This window comes from Galleria mellonella, unplaced genomic scaffold, assembly GCF_026898425.1.
Source record: "Galleria mellonella isolate WM207_F2 unplaced genomic scaffold, CSIRO_AGI_GalMel_v1 utg139, whole genome shotgun sequence".
NCBI classification, from domain to species: domain Eukaryota; kingdom Metazoa; phylum Arthropoda; class Insecta; order Lepidoptera; family Pyralidae; genus Galleria; species Galleria mellonella.
In genome coordinates, this window is record NW_026441995.1 from 10,705,630 (window position 1) to 10,723,604 (window position 17,975).

The window sequence follows — 17,975 nt, forward strand, 5'->3', positions numbered from 1 at the left end:
ACTAAAAAGAACTTTTTGGTAGATCAGAAGCCATAATTAAGTGACTTCGATAAAGCGATTCTGTCTAATTTTCTTAGGGCCTATCATTTTAAGGTAGGGCATTGCTCCTTAATGAAATACGGCTATGAGTTTATCTATTTCCAATATCTACGCGCACAGAGTCGCAAGAAAAAAATAGTCATTTCATAATTCACATAATATTATGTAAAAAAATGTCATAAATATTCGCAGGGTAGTATAAAAACATAAAATGATGACACGACACGTTCACTTAATTGCACCTGTGGTATTGAATGTTAATTTCTAGAAATGACGGTACGAAATGGAACATTTTATTCTATAACGTTTGTTACAAACCTTTTGTAATTAATTTGTGTTTTTTATATTTTATCCTTTTTATTGTTCATTTTTTTATTAATATGACAGTGCATTTTTTCAATACGAACCGACGTTTAATTTCCTACTAACGATAACGTGTGTGTGAGTGAGCTGGAGCTATGAGTGGTATTCTTGTCAATAGTAAAGAGAAGGGGACTTTCAAGTGTACTCTACTTACAGGTATGTGCGTGAAAAATGTAGACATAAACGAAAAAGGTTAATTTACTTTACAACAACCAGCGGTATCGATTACAGAGTTTATACTACGTTCTCCGAAGGATTACATTTATATGTAGCTAATAAGTGACAAGGGTCAGACAACGCAATTAATTTTCGACAGGTGACGTGAAGGTGTGCTATTAAGAAATCCCATAATGTCCTTGAAAAAGTGATCAAATTTCCGCTGTATAATCATCAAAGAGGATATCTAATCATTTATAATTGCATTGATCAAATACGACTCATTAAGAACTTTTTTTTTTATTTAACCTCTAGAATTTAAAATTCTATTTGACCTTAGGTATTTATTATTACAAATAAACAAAGAGAGATTACGTTAAAACTATATTTATCTATCTTATTAACTTTCGTGACGATTGGTTAAGCTAAGAAACAACAAATAAATAAACTTACTTATATATTTATTATATTAGTAGACGTATATTGTACTATGTAAATACTTACATAGTAAAATTTATAGTCTTTAATATTAATAAGTACATAATTATTTATTATTTTACTTTACATTAAAATTGGAATTGCAATTTAATGGGCATTAATAATCTCATAGTGGATGGGGAACTGGTGTCATTATTATGCAACGCTAAAATTAAGTTTTCTATCCTTAAATATGTGTTCAATTTGTTGCATTATCATTTTATTATATAAAAAAGCAATAATTGTAGATATTGTAAAGATGTGTTTATTTTCCGAGATTTCGTGATTTGTCAATTCATTTGATTGACAATTCCCTTCTATATGAGTGTATTTAGATTAAATTGAACGGTCGGATTAAGTTAACAGATTTATATAGAACGTCATTTTCATCCTACAGCGATCACGTTCCAACCGCGCTTTTGTAATCCTGATCCACTCATTGAGCGCATATAAAACGAGACAAAGGTAAATGATGGTAAATGTCTATTTGTTTCGTTAAGATGGAATGAGAAAATTCAATTTATTCACTGCGCTACAACTGACTTGCTCATGAGGTTTCTTTCACGTTCATCTATACATATCTGTATGTATAAATGTGTGTGTGATTCAATTATTTATTTCATCTATAGAAGAGTAGATACAATACAATATTGAACGACATTTGCAAATTCTAAAACCGTCTTTAATAATTTTTACATCGCTTTTTCACGATTGTAATAGTAAGGTTTCTTACGATAGAAAATGTGAAAAATATTAAATTATCCTTTATTTATGAAATTGTGAGGTGATAAATTTGAAATATATTTAATAAAGTTGTATGTGAATATTATAGGAAAAATAGAACAATGTATAGGTAACTTGCATAGTTTTTTATGTGATCCAATTCTTATCTACTGTAATAGACTAAAGTAAGTTATAATCGCTTAAATATTTATTAGAATTTATAAAGAAAATTAAAACCAGTTTATAAATAAAGTGTTCGTTTTATATACGGAAACCTCGGCATGGGAGTCCAACACGCATCTATTTTGTTGTTGTTTTTTTTTTTATTTATTAAGTAAATCAATTAAGTAAATTAAGTATCTATATACGTAGTGCTATCCATGCGAAATTTCGATAATAAAGAAGCAGGTATGTAGACACTATTTACCTGCAAAAGTTTTTCATCATGTTTAGTCTGGACATAAGCTGATCGAGGCACTCACTGCGGTTATTTTTATATTTTTATTTTTGCGCTGCGACGATGACAAATTAAGGGTCATTGCCCTTTATGATGTGAACGTAACTTTTTAATGATTGATCTAGTTACCTTCTTTATTCTAGAATATGTTGTGATAGCGAGTTATCCCAAAACGAAAATTAAAAGCTTTCCCTTTAGTGATTTGTCACAGGCATTGTAAATGTTACGTAAGAGCCGAACGCTGTTTCTGTTGGCCTATCATCTATAACAGTAATAAAGTGATGGTCTCATTTGCAAAAACGTTTTAACAAAACAAAAATTATCTTAAATAGGTTACCAGAAGTTTAATCATTTGATATTAATAAACTTTTGTCAAATAGCAAAACAAAACTGTAAGAGCTCCCTGTATAAGTCTGCCATTGTATGTTAAATCTTCTAAAAAAAGTAAAAGTAGTCGACAACTACTTTTAATTACAGACTGAGATCGTGAATTCTATTCTAGATTCCTAACAGATATTATGAGCAGCAGCAGTATTTCCGAACCGATACGACACAACATAACCTTCAGAAAAAGAGCATATTCCTTTTTAAAAGGCCGGCAGCACACCTGCAATGTCGTTGGTGTTGTGGCCCACAACTTGTGGGTGACCATGGGCGGCGGTAGTCACTTACCATCTGTGTTGTAAAAAAAAATGAATTAGCTTATTATGTGATAAATTACGACTGAATTAGTCGACAAGATGTTTCTTTTGGGTACTTTTTGTGGTGAGAGCTTTTTTATTTTTTACAAGTCTTAAATACACTGTATTTGCGTAATTACAGAATATTATTAGTAAATTATTTAATGATTTGAAACAAATAATGTAGAATATAAATATAAATCAAATACTATAATTTAAGTATAATAATAAAAGTCAATGAAACGTATACTATGTTGATATGGAGTCTTATAATATCGACATCTAGGCCTGTTGCACAGAATGAGTATTTTTATTTCGGTTGTATTTTGTAAACTACACGATTTACAACCAAGTTACGAGCTTAAATGGGATAACAAAGCTTTTTGTTGAGATAAACAACAAATCTTTTCTGTGTTGAGACCTACTTTCTTTTTGCTATCCATTTCTTTTTATTAAAACTCTTGCAATTTGTCGCTACTTCGTTGTGCGTTTATTTTGCAGTTTGGTATTTTTTATTATTTTTATGTAGTGGCTGTATAACTATCCACGAAATAAATAAAAAAAAATGATCTTGGGATATCAAAATAAATACATACCTTTATAAATCAACATATTATTATTATAAGATAAGCATGTTTTATAAAAATGGGCCACATACGCAACCTAAAGAACTTTAAAATGTTATTGCATGGCGAGTAACTGTATGCAGTGAAGGACTCTCTTCCATTATCTCATTCAAAGATATAGTAGAAGAGGATTTATGGGCAATTTAGATAGATAGATAGATAATTTATTTACATTACTTACAGCACACAAATTACAATAAAAAAAAAACATACACGTAATACACAGCAAAAGAGACAAAAAAATAAAAATAAAAAAGCACAAATAAAAAAAAATACAAAAACAATTTAAAATTAAAATAAATATTCAACCAGGACAACGAAGATATTTATTCGTACCCGTAAATAGAACATACACGTAGAGAGATATAGTCATAGACCACAGATTAAAAGAACCGTGATAGAGTAGCTTTAAAAAAAAAGCACCCATTATTCATAAAGCGGTTAAGGATTTATTCTTGTGGCGATCTATATGGGAGGCCTATGTTAAGTTATGATATCATCATTATATCGGCCGTTAACTGTCCACTGCTGAACATAGGCTTTCCCCTATTAGGGGGGTTTGACAATAGTTGCCACAACGCTGTTAAGCTTTGGTGATGTTTTAAGAGGGACGCTGCTGCCCATCCCTCGACCATTAATTTCCCTTAGTCGCTTCTTACGACACCCACGGCAAAGGAAGGGATAGTCCATTCTATACAAGACCACACGGATCCGAGTCAATCAACTTGGCTGGCGGGTTGACAACGGTAGTTAGGCTTTGATAATATTTCAAGAGGAACCCTGTTGCCTATCCTTCGATCATTAAGTTCCCTTAAGTCCATTAAGTCCTTCAGCCACGAGAAAGGAAGGGGCGGCCTATTCTATACCGGGACCAAACGGTTATTAAACTCAGTAGTGGACGACAAATGGTTGAAATGTTGACGAGAATTATTTAAAAATACTTTCCTATAGATAAGTCTTAAGTCGATAAAAAATATTATAATACTTTTTGGGAAGTTAATATCAAATTACAATTTCGTTAAAATATTCTTCGAGGCGAAGTCTGTGCAACCTTGAGTTTTATATAATTATGGTAATTTGTTGAAAAGTTAAAGATGTTGAACATCACTAAAAAGCGTAGCGACGAGTACTTAACTTCCCTTTAAGGGTTTCACTCGACGCTATCCTGTTCACAGTGCATTACGAGTACTTACATAATACAAGCATATTCAATCCACTATACTAAGTGTGATGTAAGAATAAGTAGGTCATTATTAATCACTTCATTACATTATTTATATAGCTAGAAACAATATAATTTATCACTTATAGTATACTAGTTGTTTCCCTCGACTTTGCCTGCGTGATCATCAGTATAAAATAATCCTATGTGTTAAGTTAGAATATAACCTACCCGTAAACCAAATGTCATTTAAATCTGTTTAACTGTTTAAGTGTGATTGAGTAACAAACATCTAATCATCTAAATATCTTTACAAACTTTCACATTTATAATATTAGTAGGATTATTATTATTCATAGTATATTTATTTTCCATAATTTATATTTATATGTGCGTTTGTACAAACGTCATTACAACATGTAATAGTGAAATAACATGGATCATGTCGTTTTAAAAAGGGGAAGGTTATCAATTACTACCTATATCAAATAGAACATTGCATGAGAAGAAGAAAAACAAACACAATTACATAATAAGTAAATTGTTATCATCCAAAATTTGATACTGTGATATTTATCTCTCAGAGGGAGACTTTTTACAAAAGTCGATTTCTTGGGTACCTCTGTCCCATTCGTGTTTCAACCGTGAAGCAGTTGTGTTTGCATAGCTGTATTTCGGTTTGAAGGATAAGATATGGCGTGAATTTACAGGGTACAGAGGAATAACATGTGAGTCCTCAGGAATCGCAACGCATGGGGGGTATCATGGGCGAAACAGTATACTCTGTTATGTCCATGGTACTGCTAATGTCTATAGGCGACGGTTACCACTTTCCATCAGGTGGGCCGTCAGCTTGTTTGCCATTCTAAGTTGTATAAATAAAAAAAAACTTTTGCATATATTAACACAGTAATATTAAAATAATAAATAGCTGAAAAATATATAGAGTGTTTGTAGAAATATTAGACGTCTAGAAATCTGACAAGCGCTCCGAAACACTGGCTTACTGAGCGGAAAAAGGATCCCATATTTAAATAATGGCCACGCAGGTGTCAGACACGGTTATATGAATAGCGCCTTTTACTACATGCTTATATGTAGGAGGTATTCGTCTATTTTGAATTAGGTACACTAGTTCCCTAATAATTTGTACGTTAGAGAATCTATATTTACATATTCTTGTAAATTTTTATGAATTTTGAACTACCTACTTGTAATTGCTAAAGTATTGTATCAAAAATAATGTAGATTTTGTATTGACTATAAGTTTCGATATAATAAAATATAAGATTATCAGCATAAAACTGACTTCAACTATGACAAAATAATATGAAACTCCCATACAAGGGTATACTGACCCTTTTGATTACAAAAAAGAATCATCAATCAAAATCCACTCAGAATTGAGAAAGATATCGCATAAGACATATTTGTACAAAAAATACAATCGATGTGAATATTTTCCTTTTTGAAATTTGATAAATTGAAAATATTTTCTATTATCTAAAACATTGTTTATTAGATACACAAGTTTTGAAGTATCTTTATTTAATTAAATTCAACATTATTTATCTAATTAGATTATACTCTGAACCATACTTAATTAAACTGCGTAGGTATTATATAGTTATCTAATTTAATTTCATGAGGTAGTGACAAGCTAATAAAGACATTTTAATGGGCGGTTCACTAGGGGCCATGAAAATGTTTTATGGTATTCCATAACATAGCTTTGTCAGTTACTGAATGGAGGCAAAGGAACTTATCTTGTTTATTATATCTCTTTGGAATTCATAAACTTGTATTGTTTATTAAACATGACAGGCAAGGATTAAGCAAAGATTTTTTTCGTATTTAACTATTCAGAATTTAATTCTAATTTATTACTACGTAATAATTTATTTCTGCTTCGGCCGCAACGCAAATGTTTTATTAGGTCTTGTTTTAGAATTTTAGGTTTCTAAAATATGTGTAAAATTTCCTACTGGAAATTATCTTCATGATACATAAATCATTCAATAAGATAATTTGTGTTTATTATTTTATTTATATTAGTACTTCAGTTATGCTTTAAAACGTATTACAATTTATGCATTTACACTATTTCATAAATGAACTTTTGGTAAAATTTATTATGAAAGCAAAGACTGAGATTATTCAAACGATAACGATAACAGCAAATGCCATACTCAGATCAAGTTTATGCCTAAAGCAGTGTTTTATTATAATCTGGGCAAATATTTTTGTTATTTTTATTTTAATAATTTTAATACTATAAAAAATTCAGAGTTCAAAACCACCGGGCCACTTTACAAAAATATTATTATACTTTTAAGAATCAAGTCTAGATAAGTTGGCTTTAATACAGAGTGATCTCAATTTAAATTAATTCCAGCGACCAAAGCGGATTTTTCCGAAATAGGATTCCAAATTTGAGAAGTCGCTTTTTGAATTATTCAAACATCAACGTAGTAAGTCTATATATGTCGTAGGGAAAATAAAACTTCGGGTATTTCATGAAATGTTGACTGTGTGATATACCTAGGTGTTTTATGAAAACCGACTTTACCTGAGCTCGGTAAAAGTATAGAAAAGTATATTTTAGTAATCTGTTTGTATTAATTTGTTACCTTTTCTTACTAGCTTTTATCCGCGACTCCGTCCTCGTGGCGGGGATATGTTCACTGACCGGGACAAAAAAGCCATTCCTTCTCCATCCCATATATCCGTATACTTGTATACCAAATTTTATAGTAATTACTTAAGCCGTTATTGTTGTTGAAGAATAAATGTGCTTTTGTACCTAAATACAATCACAGTTAATTTTCGTTTTTCTTTAATTAAATATACGTAGATACACCGTTCTGAACAGACTTTCCAATTTAGTTAAGTGACAGAATCAAGATAGATTCGACCGTTTTACGATCAAAGCTCAAATATAAAGTGAACAAAGCAGAAGTTACCATTGTCTTTCTATACAATTCATGAAACAAGCAGATTTCTACGGTTATAAAATAAACATGCAATAATATATAACTACTATCATAAAATTACTATTTTAGAAATTTTATCAAATTCGGTTTAGTAGTTAAGTTTTTAGATCAAAATAACTAGTTTTGTCACAACTAAAGTCTTTTTTTTTTGTGAGACATTATTTTTGATTATACAATGTTATATCCTAGAAGCACTTTCCCGCAAACTTATTAAATGGAATTATTTCCTTTCTTTTTGTATATACGTTATTAAATTTTGCTTTAATTTGCTGACCTAATTTTAGGTTCGATTATGAAATTTTATAAAAGTTTATTAGTTCATCAGCAATATCTTCTTTATTTTTAAACATAGAATGCTTATACATTGGAGACGTAATCACATGGCACTATATGAACCTATGTATTATTTCGTATCTATGTTAGTACTGTTAAGTAAAAGGAATTGTAATAGTAGAATAGATAATATAATACAATCCGATACTATAGTAGGAAGTAGGAGTCATTTGAATATAACTATTTACATTGTAACTTTGATTTGAACATACAGTGCACAAATATCGCTACAGTAACAGACTTCAACAGCTGGTGAAAACGTTTATATACCTCGATCGGAGATACCAGATGAGTAAATAAAACAACAAACAAGAGTTTGCCAAGTCAAATTGAGTTCGACTGTTTCAGATTGAGGAAAGAAGTGTAACGTTTAGAATAATGAATGTTTTGTGGCTATATACCTAGCTAGCTCCTGCTATAAATAAATTACATCGACAGTATGCCTGTTGAAAACGTAATATGAACGAAAAAATCGCATGACTCATAATCAAAGCGAGTACCTAAATTTTTTACTCGCTTATTATATTCAATTAGTTTTAATCCGCGACTTTGTCCGTGTCACCGGTATAGGTTCACTGCCCGGAATAAAAGTCAAGACAAGTAGCCTAAATCATTGTCATACCATATAGTATGTGTATACCAAATTTCAGTGTTTGGTTAAGCTGTTATAAGGTGTGAAATTATATGGGGTGTAAATACGAGTAGGTATACTGTCTTCTGCATAAGTTTCACTTGTTTTATGCAACACTCTTTTATTTTTAAACCCAATAAATATTTTAAACAAGAGAGAATTGAGTTTTCATACAAATGTCAATTCTTATTGAACTAAGGTTTGCTTAAATAGGTAAAATATTCTTCAGTTACTACGTTTTACATCTAATAAACAATGACTTAAAAGTTCTATTAGAATAAAATGGGAATTGCAGTTACATACAGACTTATTAAATTCAAATCGCCTTTTGAAGTACCAATAACACTGAAATAAGGGTGGTAGAGTAAAATAAACACAATACAATTCAGAGACTTGAGTTATATAAAGTGAATAAAGTTGTTGAGTAAATAAACGAGCCACGAAGTGTAGACGGTACTTATTTATATAACAAAAGTTTGCGTTACGTGCGAAATAAAAAGCACAGTTCATGTCACACGTGAAACAAAACAGAAGTAATATTTTTATAATATACTAATGTTCTGCCCCAGCTTTCTACGGGTAGATAGAGAGAAAGATAAATTAGAATTTATATTAGTTTTAATAAGCAAATTTTTGATACTTTAGGTTATAATATTGTAATTTTCGTAGGGATCTCTAATTTTTTTTATATAATATATAATTTATGTTATATGCTGATAATGTAGCTTGCTATAGATGATATATTTTTTAAATTCTATTCATGTGATTGTTTGTATTTATAATAAGTTTACTATGTAATTTTTTTTAGGAAACAAGAGTATCTATCTATATATCTATCTAAAATCAATTACGTCGTTTTTTGAGTTCATCCAGTACAAAGAAACAATCAAATCTTTCCTCTTTACAATGTTCATAAAGAAAAGCAGATCGACAATTTTTATTTCCTCTTATTAATCATATTTTTTATACCACTGAGGTGGCAAACAAATACATAAAAATACACGCCTACCTGATGGTAAGTGGTTACCGCCTATGAATGCCTGCAATACTAGGGGTATTCCGCGTTGCCAATCCTGAAGAAACCGCTATTTAATACCAATACGCAAAAGCGAAAAGATTTTGGCCACTCTACCTATATTTATTGCGTAAATATGTTCAGAAAGTTGATGAAAGGACACTAACAAGGACGGTTCATCATTGGAACGGATTCTTTGATCTTGTAATACTTGCATAATGACTTTACCACTTTTGTTATGAGACCATTAATTGAACAGAAAAATACAATATATTTTTATTTTTTATAAATTTTTTTTTTTTATAACACAAGGGGTAGACGAGTACATGACTACCGTCGGTCATGATCATCCGCATCTCTAGAAGAATTGCGGCTGTGTTACTAGCTTTTTAAAAAGGAATATTCTTTTTTATTTTCTTTCTTTTGAGGGTTACGATGTGGTATCATTTGGTACCAAAGCGTGATTGTGCGTAAAAGTGCTTTTAAAAAGTGCACAATGGAAGACCACTACTATTATATATATTATTCAAATTGATTAAAGTTAAAAAACAATAATTAATTGAATTAAAATAACAATATTCTTTTGTTCAGGGTTTGCTGGAAGAAAACTCTTACAGAGTTAAGCTAGCCTGTTGCACATCTTTATTTTATATATATTATATGTTTGTAATTTTTTGTGTACAATAAAGAATAAATAAATAAATATTACAAAACTGGTTTCCTTATTGAATAATAATTCACTAAGGAAACTAGTTTTGTAATATTGTACAAACAGAAAATTTCTTTGAGGCAATTCGGAGCTAGTTTTGCAGAATACAGCCGTCTCTTATGGTCATCCCAGGTAATGTAACATAGTTGTTTTCTGCACAACTAGCTTCATTTATACTTCCATTATTCTTACAGACATTATTCTTAGTTATACACTCGTTAGACATAAGGCAGTAAGTCCGTTGTAACCTCTTTATCTTGCTTGTTTCAATGTTCTTTTTTGTCAAAATATTTTATTTAATTAAATCTTTCTTAGAGGTGAACAATAAGGAATTTTTATTAAAGCGTTCTTAATACGGTTACTAGTTACGCATTGAAAGAGAGATTTCAGTCGTGAGAAAATTAATATTGACTCGCTGAACAATAATCACTACGTTCAATATTGACTAGTAATCTCAATGTTCTTTGAAGATCGTTGATAAATTACGAGTAGGAGCTTTTAACTTTTTTTTGTCAATTTGCGAAAGCAGATGTTAAATACATGTTTAAACATCCTAATTGAAATCTTAATTTAAAGGAATTTTAACATACGTTTATGATTAAATATAAATAAATACCTTTTAATAAGAATGTCTGTTTTATTAGAAATGATCTGTTTAATTAAAAAGATGTTCAAAGTAACAAGTATATTATAATTATAATAGATCCTGGCACATCAAATTACAAATAGGCATTATTACATGGACTAAATAACGTTTAATTACTTTGTGAAATACTATGAATTAATTATAAATATTAGGTAACACTGCCTACCTAAGACAGTGTTTTGTACTACTTTTAAATTTTTTTCAAATTCAGAGTGCTAGATCGTATAAGTAGATTTTGCTCTAGAAAAAATGTTGTCTTCAATCGTCACAAAATAAATATAGATCCAATACAAGAAAAAAAATCTTATAACTGCAAAAAAATAATGATAAAATATACAAAAACAGTTTAGAATTGCCAAAATTTAAAAAACACGTAAAATACACGAAAAAAATGCAGATAAATTCAGTACATTCTCCTTTTGAAGTTGCTTAATTTTTAAATAAGCTCTTAATGGAATAAGAAAATACAACACACTATAAAACCTTATAATTTGCACACTTATTATCCTTATTTAATAAAACAGGAACGTGACAAGGATACGGATTAGAAAACTCAGTAGGATGGATCTCTTGGTTTATTCTTATCATTTTCTCCTCTTTAAATTAGATACAGTAAGTAAAAACATTCAGAGGGCGATGGGTTTTTTAAATATTTACTCATGTATCTAATCCGCAAATACCTTATATGTAAATACAAGTATACACACTCGTTCAATTAACAAAGAATTTGTTAAAACGAGATTAGCTGGAAATGGTTTTTGTTTATGCTAAACGTAATATACTTAAAGAGAAAAATTCTAATCAGATTTGAAATACAATTTTATTTATTTAAGTAGGTAACATACTTTTATATATAAATGTATTATTTCTCTGCCAAGAACCAACATCAATCGAAATATAAACGATGAAATATTTCTTAGATCTTCAAACACCACAAAATTAATGAGACCAACATTGGAGTAAATCCTTTCTCTTGCAAAAGAATTGTGAAAATCCGTTCAGAATTGGCGACGTAATTATGTAATATGGTCTCAGGAATAAAAAATTTGACAAGCTGAAAATCTCCTCTTTTAAACTTACTTAAAAAGGCTTTTAATGGTAATTTAAAAAAAAAATATTACATATATGCGTAGAACTTAATTGTATTTATGTATTTTTCTATAATAGTGACATGTATATAGGAAAAACGATTTTTTTTATTATTCTGTTACCGATTTATATAATGGAAATGAAATTGAGAATATTATTTACACTCTGAAATTTACGAATCAATTAATTCATTTTCCGATGATGTTGACTTAATATATTTCATCTATTTTCATACCATTTCTAGACATTTATATTTTTAAATGTAGCACATTATAAAGATGGTAAAGTAAGTAGGTACTTTTTTTTTTTTTTTTTTTTTTTTTTTTTTTATAGAACTTAGAATGGCAAACAAGCTGACGGCCCACCTGATGGAAAGTGGTAACCGTCGCCTATAGACATGAGCAGTACCATGGACATAACAGAGTATACTGTTTCGCCCATGATACCCCCCATGCGTTGCCATTCCTGAGGACTCAGGTGTTATTCCTCTGTACCCAGTAAATTCACGCCATATCCCACCCTTCAAACCGAAACACAGCCATGCAAACACAACTGCTTCACGGTTGAAACACGAATGGGACAGAGGTACCCAAGCAATCGACTTTTGTACAAAGTCTCCCTCCGGGAGACACTTACGTACACATATAGATACGCATGCATAGTGCGGCATTGGATGAAAGCCAAATTAATAAAACAATAACTCGTTTCGTATAAAAATATAGTATTCTTATTTAATTCAAGATTTTTATTCACTACTTACTTAACGAAATTGGTTTGTATCCGCTTACTTTAATAACGTAGAAATTGTAAGCGAAGTATTCTGAAAGTAAAATTTAGTAATACTATAATAATAGGCACTTAACCAGTTCATATTTTTTTGAGACTAGATACCTATACTGAATATTATTAACATTGCATTAATTTTAGCAAAATGAAAGACAAGCAATATTTTAATGTAAATCTCATTGATTAATCCTACTAATTATACAAAATTTTAATAAAAAAAAAAGTTAAAATTAAACATACATCTAATTCTTAATATACAACAATTTATTATGACAGCGAGAGTTGGGTATGTAAAAAAAAGCAAGCAGAGTAAATGCGGTTGAAATGCGAGCATTACGCAGAATTTGCAGGGTAATGTACCTATTCATAATAATAGTGTGTCAGCGAGCTGGTCAGAAAGAAAGTGTCGATGTTAAAATGAGATAGAGCATGCTACGGTAATTCGGACATGTGGAAAGAATGCCAGATAAAAGGTTGACAAAACAAATATACAATGCAAATGGGGATGTGGAGATAACTGGGGAGACCTACAGTAACCTATTATGATCAAATAAACCGTGTTCTTTTAAATAAAGAAGCCAAGAGTCTCCGGAACTGGTATACATGCATTAGACGAGTTATGAAAATACAAGAAGCAAAAGATGTATGTAAGGAGAAAGGTCTTTGGCAATCGGTTCTCTCTACCTACCCCGCAAGGGACTTGGCATGAATATAAATGATTCTAAACATAATTGATGATGTCTGATCTCATAATTGCTGTACTGATAAACATAATTGAGGATTTCATAGAATGCCTAAGAACATCATGAAATCACAAAAAAAAATCTTTTACATTTTATATTTAAATAAATTCAGTGGTAAGACTAATTATTACAATATCTTCAGTTATACGTCGTTTCACTAAACTGACTATTTGCCCCTGCTTGTGTATCTCGCATCACAACAGTTTCCTGCGACACAAATAGGGTCCAAGGATAAGTGCAGCCGTCACCTCAACCTTCCCATATTGTAAATGGCGGTAACAGCAGGGTTATAAGTGTCCTGATAAGCGAGAAATCTCACATAATAAATGGGATGTGTAAAAACATATTTCCCTTTAAAAAAGGTTACCTGTTGACAAAAGGGTGAGTAAGAAATATTTTGTAATAGTAATAGTAATCCATATCAGTATTTTAATGGACGTTAAATCCATTAATTATATCGAGGAAATTTAAGAACATAGGTATTGCCTACATAAATATAAGTAAAAAGTATGTAAAATTTTAAAGTCACTAATTTTAAATAATAAAAAATAATTAATTAATTAATAGTTGAAGCACTTTAGCTGCCCGCTAACGACATACTTTCTAACTGTATTAGGTTGACTGGTAGTTAAGTCCGCCCTTGTTTACAACATTTATATATATGCAGACTATTTTAATTATAAACTAAAATAGTCTGCATGGATGCAACATTTTAATCATATTCAGAAGTTTGAGTACGAACTCGGCTTTATCTATATATATATATATATAGATCTTTGGACGAGCATTCACTGATTTACAAACTACCTAGAAACCTACTCGAAACTAGCAGTGATACCGTCTTATAATATTAAATGCGATTGCAAACTACAACTAAGTACCATCAGGTAGGTAGTTACCTCAAGTTACCTACAAACATTACCTTAATGGGGTCGAAACTGAGACGCCTTTTTTCCAAACTTATCTTTTAACACAATATTTTAATTTAGTAGATTCATAGACCATCATAAATGTTGTGTGGTCCCATGGTTGTGTGGCATAGAATGGACCACCCCTTCCTTTCCTGCGGGTGTCGTAAGAGTCGAATAAGGAATCTTAATCGTCGAAGGATGGGAAGCAGCGTCCCTTTTAAAACATCACCGTAGGCCTAGCTGTGGTTGCCAACTCGCCTGTCAAACGTGGCAACTACTGGTATTATTTTATATTATACTTTATGGGGGAAGTATATGGTCATCATATCAAACGTTGACAGTCAATGTCTGATATGATGATGATGAGACTGTCATAAACTAAAATTATAAACATTTTGACTTAAATATGCTATGGATTTATTTCATATTGATCCTTAGAATAAATTAAGCTGTGATATTAAATTGAAATTTTAATATTCGAGACAGGTTTAAAGAAATGATGCTTCTGAATCAACCCCATTATTATTTTTGCGACTATGTTACTAAGCTTAAATAATTGCTTATAAAGCGTAAAATATTAATACTGTGTGATAAAATTGATTATATATCCCTTCCGAGATTAAAGCAGTCACCTGTGGATTTCTATAACGTGGCACTGGCGTACTGCCAATAAACCCTCATAGGCGTGTTCGGACCACAGAATAATTACGCAACAATTTGACCTGAAAGTAATCCGCCGTTATTATAGCCCAAAACTATTTATAAAGAGAGAAATATGATACGATTATGAGATTAAAATTAAGAAAAAAAAAATATATAAACAGTAAATTAATGTAAAATATTGTTTATGTTCCTATTGGTAAATAATTACTTTCTATGCCTCTGATGTTGTCTGTGTGACCGAGATTTGGTATTTATTTTTTTTCGTCATGACAAAATATTATCTCCTGTGGTCCCGGCATAGAACAGGTCACCCCTTCCTTTCCCGTGAGTGTCGTAAGAAGCGATTAAAATATCTCCAAAGCCTAACTGCGGTTGCCAATTCGCCTGTCAAGCGTAGCAACTACTGGCAAAACTAGGGGGAAGCTTATTATTAGTAATGGATAGTTAGAAGCTAATATGATGGAGATAAAATATTGGCTATTTCTGACTCCACGCGAAATACTATTTTATTTGCTAAATACATTTCATAATGATTAATTGGTTTGTTTAAGAATGAAGAGGTAACAAACTATTAACTTAATTTTCACATTTGTTGTATTAGCCTACTAAATGTAGGTAATTATTAGTGATTGCAATCAAAAGTATCTATAAGTAGATAATCTGCTCGATTTAGTGGCGATTTTTTCATATTATTCTGTTCCAAACTAAAGTCACAGTTCGTTAAATTTCAAATGATTTCTTTTTTTTTTTTCACCAAAATCTAAAGACTACTATATTGGTTACGCAACATAACGCAGTTCATTAGGAAATGAAATGAGGTCTCGAGTTGCCGAACAAACGCGGCCATCCATTCAAAGCGATAGACTACATTCACAAAGGCCTAGTCTTTGAAGTACCGCTCCACTGGCAGACGACAGATTTATAAGCAACTACAGTTAATATTATATAGGTATAAAAGTCCTTACTAGTGTCGTAAATGTTAAATAGTTTGTTTGTGCCTTAACAATTTAGTTTATCGTCATTTTGGCATACACAATTTGCAATGAAGAATGACGTATTCTACTAGATTAAATAGGTATTACACCTACATAAGCAGTAGTTGAGAAGAAATTGTTAGTAATGGGGATTAGTGGTCCCAAGTCCACCACACTACTATCCACTCTATCAGATCATAATCCATGCGATCTACCCTGGAACCCATTGTGGTTAATTTTTGATGAATTGACGTCATCATTATTCAGTGGTTCTTAATGAATAATGGCAATTGTATCGGGGATTAAAAGAAATAATAATTTTCATATACACAAATAATATTATTTATATTTATATTAATACTAATGGTTTTGTGAAATGATATAAATTCTAAGTATGTATTCATCAAAAATCTAATTTCAAACAAGTACCTATTCAACGAAAGAATAGGAATTATATATCCTTCAAAATTACACTCTGCCAACTGAATTCAAATATAAGACGATTATGAAGCAAGAGATCCAATAAATTTCCTAGTAAAGAATTTCTTCAGTAATAAAATGGTAAATTATTAAATGGACAAAGCGTTTGCATAATTAAAAAAACATAGAGGTTTATTTTATTTGGTACGTAATAATAAAATAAAATTCTATAGTTTGAAAATTTGTTGATGACTGATATCGTGTTAGAAACAATATGACGTTATATATTGATGAAGTTTGACATATAAATAGACAATAAAGTATTCCAGATAATATAATATTAATAAGTTTATTATACATGTCCAGAATACTTTTTACCAATTTATTAAAAAAATATTCGAATAGTCATTAATTAAATTTTTGACCATCATATCCTATTAACATTATAAGTGCGAAAGTTTGTAAGGTCCATCTTTACAAATTTTCCCTAAAAAATAAATGAATATATCACGCAAAAACTACTAAACAGTTTTGAATAAAATTTGATATACAGGTAGGATATAATCTTACTTTGCACATAGGATATTTTACGCACTAATTTATGTGGGCGATGTCGTGGGATACAGCTAGTTTATTGTTTATGTGTAAGCCCACCTATTATTAAAATTACCGAAAACAAAAAATGTGGTAAAAAGGAAAAAGTGCTGTCACATTAAATTTCCCCTACGTCGCGTTACGACTAAAAAACATCTAATTTATTTGCCAAACAACCATATACCTAATGCCCTGAATGGAAAACGACCTAAACACGTAATGACGTAAACTTTCCCTCCCTTCTCGTAAGCTATATTATTTAAGTTCAGCCGATGATGACTGTTCTCAGTAACTTTAATAGTACCTATATTACTGTCAACACAGACATTTTGGTGTTAAGTTCAGAACGGAAGCGGCCGAATAATTAAAAAAAGAAATGCCAACCGAGTCTTTTTTTAACCAAACAATACCGTTGATTGCTACTTCGGCAGGGACTTGAAAAGTACTTACTTTTTTTCCAATTCGAGAAGAAAAAACAAAAAGAATGAAGGAAAAACAATGAAAAGCAAAAGTTTCATTTATATAATTATTAAACGTTACATTTCAGTTGGTAAAACAATAGAAAACTTGATAAAATCTAATTATCCTTACGATGCCTACAAATTTTCACTAAACAACCTAAAAACTGTGACAAGAAAACATTTACACGAAATAAAGTACAATAGGGATATCTTTTTTTTTTACTTTGAAAAAGAAATACCCATTCAATTAATATAAATAAATGTAATTACTTAAAACATAAAAAAATCTCACAAATAGGTACTAAAACTTAGTTAAAGGTAGAC

At 30.4% G+C, this 17,975-nt stretch overlaps 1 protein-coding gene and 1 long non-coding RNA gene across 3 annotated transcripts in view; one reads left to right on the forward strand and one right to left on the reverse strand.

The window, feature by feature from the left end:
- The first annotated feature begins 481 nt into the window (after positions 1-481).
- Positions 482-17,975, forward strand: part of LOC113512722 (uncharacterized) — a 61,540-nt gene continuing 44,046 nt past the window's right edge. Inside the window, exon 1 of the mRNA XM_031909370.2 lies at positions 482-558. The gene's annotated coding sequence lies outside the window, so the exon portion shown is untranslated. The remainder of the gene's footprint in view (positions 559-17,975) is intronic.
- Positions 12,740-17,975, reverse strand: part of LOC128202572 (uncharacterized) — a 67,913-nt gene continuing 62,677 nt past the window's right edge. Inside the window, exon 5 of one of the 2 annotated variants that reach the window (XR_008253864.1) lies at positions 12,740-13,995. This is a non-coding gene — a long non-coding RNA (uncharacterized LOC128202572). Of the gene's footprint in view, positions 13,996-14,669; positions 15,262-17,975 lie in introns of those variants that run through there. The other variant, XR_008253863.1, reaches the window with a different exon arrangement.